The sequence below is a fragment of the Podarcis melisellensis genome (genome assembly GCF_964234715.1).
Source record: "Podarcis melisellensis genome assembly, chromosome: 2".
Lineage (NCBI taxonomy): Eukaryota > Metazoa > Chordata > Lepidosauria > Squamata > Lacertidae > Podarcis > Podarcis melisellensis.
Window position 1 is genome coordinate 28,397,622 of NC_138529.1, and position 9,331 is coordinate 28,406,952.

Here is a 9,331-nt window from a genome sequence, read left to right on the forward strand (position 1 = left end):
GAGGAGATGAACAGGAAAATTGTGAACAGGAAAATTCCAGCCTGACTGGAAGATCTTATACGGGCACAGGAGGTAAGTCCTCCAACATTCCTCAAGATGTGAGTTCAAGATCCAGTGCAGACTCAAGTCCTGACAATAAATGCTGAAATGGGAAATACTCCATTCCACACACTTAAGTAACTGAAATAGCCATAGGTCATTCCAAATTACACGCACACACATACTGTATTTTTCTGTGTGTAAGACTAGGGTTTGTTGTTGTTTTTTAACCAAAAAAATAGGTTTAAAACTGGGGCTCATCTTATACACAGGTAGTGCTGAGGGATGTTTTCTTAATTTGGAGTCCCCCAAAATAGGGGGCGCCTTGTAGATGGAAAAATACGGTATATATTGGATAACTTTCAAAACAAAAAGTCATGACGTAGAGTGAAAATTTCTCCAGTACTATAATTTCCCATGGATTTTTTTCCCACTTTTAGAAATGCATTATTTCATAAGAATCATAAGTAGCATAATGAATGAAAAAATATAAATCAAATTGGGCATTTGGAATATAAAAAACACACATCAAATCTAAAATTCAAATAAGGAGGACCAGTGGTCAGGGATCATGGGGATTGTAGTCCAAAAACAGCTGGAGACCCAAGTTTGGGAAACTGGTTTAAAAGATGGTATTAAGCAGAGACCTATTAGAATTAATGGACATGATGAGTTAGGTCCATTAATTTCAATGGGTCTGCTCTAAGTGAAACTTAGTTCAATACCATCCAGTGAAAGAATTTTATTAAAAGTATCAACACTATTAAAATATACTTGTTCTTCAAGCAACAACGTGATTAGATATGCACTGTACCTCTCTCTCCATTAAAATGCAATTATAAAGATTTCTAGATGTATTTCTAATGAAACAATGTCCTGTTCTCTTCAGGCCACAAAGGGGACATGAATACCTGCAGGCAAGAACACTCACAAAGGGCACAGTGGTTTAATTATAATTACCTCTAGGAACCTTCTAATCACTTGTTATAAATTATTGTGCCAGCTGAAATAATGCAGACCTTCTTTCCATTAAAAGCTGCAGTGCATCATGCACTACGCTTTGTGCTGCAAATTGTTCTAAGATGCAGTAAGAACAGAGTACACTTCAGCAATGCCACTGTCAACAGGCTCTGCATCAGGGCAATCTGAGCTACGGATTCAAACTTTGGGTACAGAAACCTTCAACTTGGATAAGAGGTCTAGGAAATGTTTCACTGCTGTAAACATGCAAACTCCTAGGAGCCATGCACAGCCAGCCAGAAGATCAGAACCACTCTCAAAATCCAACGGCAGAATAGAGTGAGCAATCACAGAGAAAGACTTTAAGCTGAGGTGATTCACACTCTCCTTACACTGATTTCATTTGGATCATAATCAGACCCTATTGTCTATGTCACATCATGAGAAGAAGCAAAGAAGTAATTAACTGCATCGTGTGTCAAGTAAACTTAATTTTAAACCAAGTTATGAACAGGAGATGAAGGAACATATTTACCTAGAAAACAGAACACAACTGCAGGATCTCATCTGAGGATAATCTTGTACTGAATAGTGCTCAGATAAAATACAGGGTGATATAGGACCATGGAAGAGTGGGAAGAGCAGCTCAATATACCCACTGGTTACTTGTGATTACATCTGTCGCTGCCTGGCAAAGGGATGCAGGAAGTTGTCTTCTCATGTAAGAAAGGCAATGTCAAGATCTAGATTTTTTAGACCACAGGTGTACTGAGGGAGTTGCAGTCGAAGTACCTGAAAGCAACTATTGGGAAGGTCACAGCAGGGGCAAAGTGCATTTCTGAGCATGTGAAAAGTGTTTTCCCTTCAGGTAATCACAGGAAACCGTCAATCAGAGCAATGGGGAGCAGGGACTACTTGTCTGGGGAGGATGCTCAAATCCCTCCTTCCTCTCCTCTGTGGCACTGCTTATGGGCTGTTGCCTAATCCTAAACATCTAGAAACAGAAGAAACAAAGTAAGTTTGAAGGTCTATTTAAAAACATTCAGAGAAGGTGATGAAACAGCAGAAAGAATCCGAGTTATTCTGTATTATTTGTAGACCCAGAAGAAGGCTGGTGGACAGCAAGCAGGTATTCATGGGTTGATTCAAAACCCCAAAGAATGGGGGGAAGCATCTGATCAAGCACTTATTCTTGTCCATTAAGGGCCTGCTCAGTCAATTTGTTTGAAGGAAAATTGGGATATCCCTTTATATAAATCTTTGCCATAATTCTTCCCAGAAAGTATGAAAATAAAAACGCACACATGCATATTCTGTGTGGGCTGCAACACATTTAGCAGCCGAGAGTGTGTCAAAGCCAAATGGCTAATTTATCATTGTTGGCACCACAATAAGGCAACATCACCTTTTGAGGAGGGGGAGGAAGGAAGAATCATTACGCCATATTTAATCACTGTCGCTATTGAAAAGCCGGCAATTGATGGAAAGGTTGCTACAGCCTACAACTTGGTGCTCTCCAGATGCTAACTCCCATCAGTCCTGGCCAGCATGGTCAACAGTCACAGCTGATACATAGCCTAAAAGCTCAACAACTTTGGTCAATCCAATGGGTGGATCACTGCCAGTTTTTTTATAGTGGGAGTAGATTGCAGTCTCTTGGGAGTTGGACATGCCTGGCCTAAAACACCTGGAGGGCACTAGAGTGGGAAAGGCTACACTAAATCCAGCTTTCCATTAATTTATTATAATATTATCTCTCTAAACATGTAATTATGTTTCATGTATTACTGCTGTTATACATTCTGCAGTTTTCAACAGGGTACAGGGTAGGCTACATCTATAAATGAATAAGTTTTCCAAAATAATTTTTAAAATAGGACCATGACTTCAAGCCACTTGTATATTTTGAAGGCTGTATTCTGAGATACCTTTCCTGTACCAGGGCAGGGAGACATTTGAAATTATCATATTTTTTTGGATAGCATTTGCCTTAGAGAAGTTGCTATAGTCACTGGAAAACTTGTAGCCAATGTATAAGCAATGCATCTTCAGCCTTGCTGGTACAAAATTTATTTAATTATTGATTTCCCACCTTTTTCTCAGTGGAGCTCAATGTGGTGTACGTGGGTCTACCACTCTTCATTTAATCCCCACAACACCCCTGTGAGGTAGGTTAGGCAAAGAGACAGTGACTGGCCCAAGGTCGCCCAGTGAGCTTCATGGCCCTGGTGGATTTGAACCCTGGTCTTCCAGGTCCTAGTCCAACACTATAACCACGACACCACATTGACTCTGCAATACATGCTGGTGAAGTTGTCTTAGTCATAATCCCTGCAATGTATGTGTCAAGACCACAGTCCAAATCTAAGCTTAGCTGTCATTATGATACATTATCCACCTACATTTACTTTGTTTTTTATTTCCCATCATCAAAAAAGCTTCAAAAAATGTTTTTTTTAAAATCAAGTCAATCTCATTATTATGAGGCAGTTTGTATATTAAACTCAGCTAATCATTTGAACTAAGAATTATATAACTTGTTTACATTTTGTCCTACAAATGATATTAAAGCAGAGTGCAATTTAGAAACTGAATTAATGTAGGAACACTGCTGATTTTCAATCTTCAGTGGAAGAGAAGGGCTTCACCACACAGTTATATGTACAGAGGTGTGTGTGTGTAACACATCATACACAAAGGCCAGTGTCATTGACTAAATGAATACTAGGACCAATTCTGAATGCAAATCCCACCTCTGACATGCACTAACTGGTCAGGTTTATATGTTATTTCTGCAATGGCTGCTGCCAAAACAAACCACTTGTATGACTGTCACAATGGGAGCAAATAGACGTGCCAATCATGAGTGGATGCCTGGATCATGAAGCTACTTCAATAAGGGCTAATAGCAAAGCACTCACTCTAAGTCTCATTTGCCCAGCCACAAAGAGGGAATAATAGTGCCCTATCTCACAATGAAAAATATTCAGCAATTCAAACAATTAGTACTTGTGGGAACTACCTGCTACTTAATATATGTAACAAGATGTAAAAACATCTATGAGGAGGATTCTTGACTGTTTTGCTCAGCGTTTGGGACACATGCTATTTAAAACAAAAACTAAGTATTTTTTGAATAGCAAGAATAATTTGGTCCCTTGCTTTGAGGAGGAATTGATCAAGGCATCTTTTACAATGTTTATACTGACACATGGCCAAAGCAAAACGCCTAAGAAATCGCATAATGCTGATGTTCTACAAACCATGATTTTCAAATTGAGATACTGCTTCAAGGATGTTATCCCCTCTCCCTTGACATTAACTACGATATTTTGTGTTTCATATCCTGACACTAATAATGGTAAAAACTAATCAGTTTCCCCACAAATCACATGTCAAATCATAGTTTCAAATGACCATTAACAAGGGAAGCATTGACTCTGGCTGGGCATGGTGCATTTGTAATTTTAAACCATGGTAAAACAATGCCAAGGGATTGAGGGAGGAAAACGTCTAGGGAGCGGAGAGGGTGAAGAAAGAGAAAGAGTCTCCAAGGCCATCTCCCAATTTGTAAAGCAAGTGTCAATGTTACATTTCAGGGGAGGCCTATCCAGTTTTGGCACCTGAGGCGAAACAGGAATTGCCCCGGGGATAATCAATGACGTACACTGGAACGTCTCCCTGTTGTGTGGGCAGAGCCTCTTGCATTTCTGCCGCCTGAGTGCTCCACTGATATGTTCCTTATATTCTGTCGGAATAAAAAGCTTTTGCAAGAAGAAAGACCTCTACAGAAGAAAATGTTTTAATAACGACAACATTTATTAAAGCTTTAGATATCACTCTTCATCTTTACTCAACAGCAAATGTCACAACATTGAATTTTAAAGGATTTGGAAGTTAAGCTAACTATATGGACTGTCATTCATTTTTAAAAATAAGAACCACAAAGCAGATACAAGAACTAATGGAAGTGTGCCAACATTTCAGTAGAAACACACTCTCTACCACTAAAACATTGGTGATGAACTTTTTTAAAAAAACAACAACAGGGGTCATAATTTGAACCGTGGAAGGGCCAGCAAGATTGGCCCCTCCGTTGACATTTGAATGCGAGCTGTGAGACAGGCAAAGGTCTCTTGCACACTGGGAGAGATGGTGCAAACAATATTAGGCTGCTATTCTACACCCACTTATCTACACAAGTAATGGGCTCAATGACACCTAAATTTGAGTTGACATTATAAGAGAATGCTGTTAGGGGGCTTAAACCAGTGGTGTCCAAACTTTTTTCAAAGAGGGCCAGATTTGATGAAGGGCCGTGAAGGCCGACCAAAGGGCCAACCAAAGTTGTTGACCTTTTTTAGGATTGAGGGAATAAACTGCCACAGGGTCTGGATTAAACTGAAAGGAAATGGTCTCTAAGGTATGTTTGACTCAAGACGGCTAGAGCAAAATGAACATCTTGCACCGAGCCCAGAAAGCAGGCTGCAACACCAATATAAAAGATGTAAAGTTTATGCCAGTTAAGGTGAGTTCAATGTCATTTTAGGGATTCCTCTTATACTCCCACTGTGCTGAAATACTTAGGAACAAGACTTAATGAGATTGACCAAGAAAAAGAGAGATGCATCAGTGCTTTTATATCAGAAGCTCATTCTCAAGGGCAGCTGCATAAAGATTCTTATATGTATTTTCTGTCTTTTAGATGCTCCACATATCTTGACAAATAGCAGCACTGCTGGGTTCTCTAGCCCGCGCGCGTGCGCACACACACACACACTCAATTAGTAATTCAATGATTCTCAAAGAAGCTGTGGCTCAGATTTATATCTTTATACAGAAACCACATTCTTTATTAAAAATCATGTAAAAAGGGCCATGGTAGAAACCCAGAGTGCACCAGCTGGCCCTATTTTTTTCCACTTGGAGCTGAGAGGTAAAGAAAGTGGTGCTCTCTACACATTGTGGACAGCAACTCCCATCAACCCTAAAACTTTATCAATGCTAGTTGGAGGTGAAGATCTACTACAGTTTTTCCTTTAGCAAAAGGTTCTTGCAGCTTAACTCACAGTCATGCAAAGCAAATCTCTCAGAAAAATAAAATTTGTTTAAGAATGAAAGTTTAAAGGCATCCTTTTATGATGATATAGCATGGAGCAGAATGGAAGAAATCCCTGATGATACTTTTTTTCTTTAAAATCAAAAGACCATTTGATCAGAAAATCAAAATGAATGTCAAAACATTTGAGGACAAACTGTGCTTTACATACAAAGCACTGCTTACTTCTGATGTTGCGAAAAGGCTGATAAATGTGTTCTCTTCTGAGATGACAAATGCCAATTTATGCAACTGTTTCATGCAATTAAATTCCTGATTGATGCTCCCTTTCATTTATTTTCTTTAGGTGAAACATTATAGTGGTAGATCAGGGGGCTGCAGATGACAAGGAATCAGTGAAGTACATCAAGATCAGCAGCTCTACATAAGGGTTTCAATGTCCACATCACAGCCTGAAATGAAAAGGGAACGAAATATGCCAATGGCGGTTTGCAGATTTTCCTTGGCACATTTTATTGTAGCTGCTCTGAACTTATACATTTTACTTCCCGAGGAAAACGGGAATCGCTCTTTATAGTGAAATCATTTTGTTTCTGATAATTCAGACAATGGTAATGATGTGTGGTCCCTTTCAAGCTCATTATACTAAATTATATGATTTTCCCCTTTTCCTTCCCTTTCTAAAAGCTTACAGAAAATCTGGACTCAATGCAGTATCTGGATTTCTTGGTCAATCCACAATATTCATTCACATGTGATTAGTGCCGGAAAAGCTTTGCGTCCTACCATAATTCCCGCAGCCACAGGAGCATCATACGTGCCCTCGGCTTTCATTTGAATCAAGGGAGGCTTAAAGACATTAAGGTTTTGAGGGGGAAGCCTTGAAAACATAAGTATTTACCAAAAGGATCAGATAAACAGAAGCAGAAGCACGTCCTGGTGGATGCAGAAGAAAAATGTCTCCCTATTGGGCTTGCTTTGATAATTTCAGAATATGTACTTTGAGTACATTGGCAGAGATGTGTTACACAGATATAGTTAAGAGCAAGCAAAATATAACTTGAGCTACTAGACATTGACTGGGCTGCTGGGATGCCATCTAAAGTTCACAAACCAACACCAGGCTAGCAGTGTTGGGATCTGAATGAAACACTGACCTTACAGAACCTTTTTGTGATGCTCTCAAATCATTCCTGTGCTCTCTTCTATATGGTCCTCTGAGATGGAGGCAACAAACTCCACAAATTATTCAGGTTGGTGAAAACTCAAGTGCACTGCAAAGAGCTCCAAAAGGATCTCTTTGAACTGATGCATGCCAGAGCAAAAACAAAAGTAACTTCAAATGTACACTAATGGGATATGAACTAAATCTGAGCTGAAACACACACACACACTTTGTTTTCTGAGGAGCAGTGGAACAAAATGGAAAGCAGAAACAGCCTATTCTCTTAGTGTGACAGAAATAAACTCTTAAAATTATTGAGGGCTTATAAGGAAAGCATGTGGTGGTAGCGCCTGTTTTCTTCTTCTCTTCCTTCTAGTTTTAAAATTAATTGCTCCATTGTTCCTTGTAAGGGTCAGTGGTCATTCCTTCCTTCCCTCCCTCCTTCCCACAATTTCACACAGATATTTATGGAATGTATAGCACTTGAATGTTGCTATGGCATAGCATAATGTGGAAGAACATGGTGGTCCATATGGCCACTGTTTATGGAAGCAGTATAATGAAGTTTAAAAACAGAAAAGGGTGGAACAGCCAGCACCCCTTGCCTCCCAGTGAGATATTCTGAAATTCTTAAGCATTTCTCTCACCCACGCAAAATGCTTTAAAGTGCTTTCCCATTTTCACAGCATGCAAAGGTGGAGAGGAATTCTCAACTCAGTGTTAGTTTGAGCTCACAATGACTAAACAGGAAATGATGAATAGCTCACAACAGGAGATATGACTCAAAGTTACATCCAGGTTCCCATCCAATATCTCAGGTGAATATAACCTAGGTAGCATATTTTGGTGCTAAGGATGCCTTCCTTGCATCTACTAAGGGATTCGTATCAAAGAGAGGGAGAGAGACTCATGTTACACATATACTTGGGTACTGTTGCTGGCATCCGTCTTGAGAGACAGTGGAGTGTGCTTCCGGGGGTGAAGTCAAACCACTGGAGAATCACAGCGCCTGCTCTGACTGCTGAGATGCGTAACTTGTAACTGCTGCCTCCCATGTTGTTTTTGCCATGTTAGCAGCACCAAATTGACCTCTCAGTGGTACAAGCCTGGGCAGTGTGCATGGAGTCCCTTCGGTATAGCCTTATGAATACAGTGGTACCTCGGGTTAAGAACTTAATTCATTACGGAGGTCCATTCTTAACCTGAAACTGTTCTTAACCTGAAGCACCACTTTAGCTAATGGGGCCTCTTACTGCCACTGGGATGCCAGGGAACAATTTCTGTTCTCATCCTGAAGCAAAGTTCTTAACCCGAGGTACTATTTCTGGGTTAGCGGAGTCTGTAACCTGAAGCGTCTGTAACCCGAGGTACCACTGTATACGTTTTGGCTATATTGCTTAACTCAAATTATTTGAGTCACGCCAGCTTCTCAATGCCCCTCTCATGAACATCCTACCTGTCACTGTTTACACTTTCTGTTCAATTACCCTCTTTGGATCCAATCTGCAACACTGAACCCAAAAGGTAGGCAAGGCAAGTTTTCCTTGCTGTTCCCACACTTGGGATACTGGCCTCAGGAAGTGCTCCACAATGGCAACCCTGGCACCAGACCTGTAATTGAGGCTTCTATGAAAACCTTTGTTGGCTCCTACAAGCCCTGGGTTTTCTTGCAATACTATTTTCTTTAGACATACAACATTTATTCACTGGGTGCGTCAACCCTTCTTTAATGTACCATGTCATTCTGAGACAAAATTAAAGACACCACTGGTGGCATCTCTGAATGCCTTATTCTGTTCAATTTCAGTGGCCAGGGTTCTTTTCCAAAAAGCTTATACAAGAATCCATCCTTGCATGCTGCCTTTGTGAATATTCATCGAACAGAGTACAATTCACTGGAAGATGAGGCAAAAAGCCATGGCCATTTGTTGAAGAGACCTTGTTCCCACAACTGTGCCATACCTTGAAAGTGACTTACTGTGCTACAGCTCTTTGTGGGGAGGCGGTGTTAAAAGCCAGCCAAGAATTGTATTGGGTGAATTACACCACGGGGGGGGGGGGAGAGAGAGTTTTCCTGTCAGACACAGCTAAGACAAAAGAGAGGTAAT

At 40.3% G+C, this 9,331-nt stretch overlaps 1 protein-coding gene across 2 annotated transcripts in view; it reads right to left on the reverse strand.

Annotated features, from left to right (window-relative positions):
• Nucleotides 1-9,331, reverse strand: part of RPTOR (regulatory associated protein of MTOR complex 1) — a 302,464-nt gene that overhangs the window by 214,250 nt on the left and 78,883 nt on the right. The window lies entirely within an intron of this gene.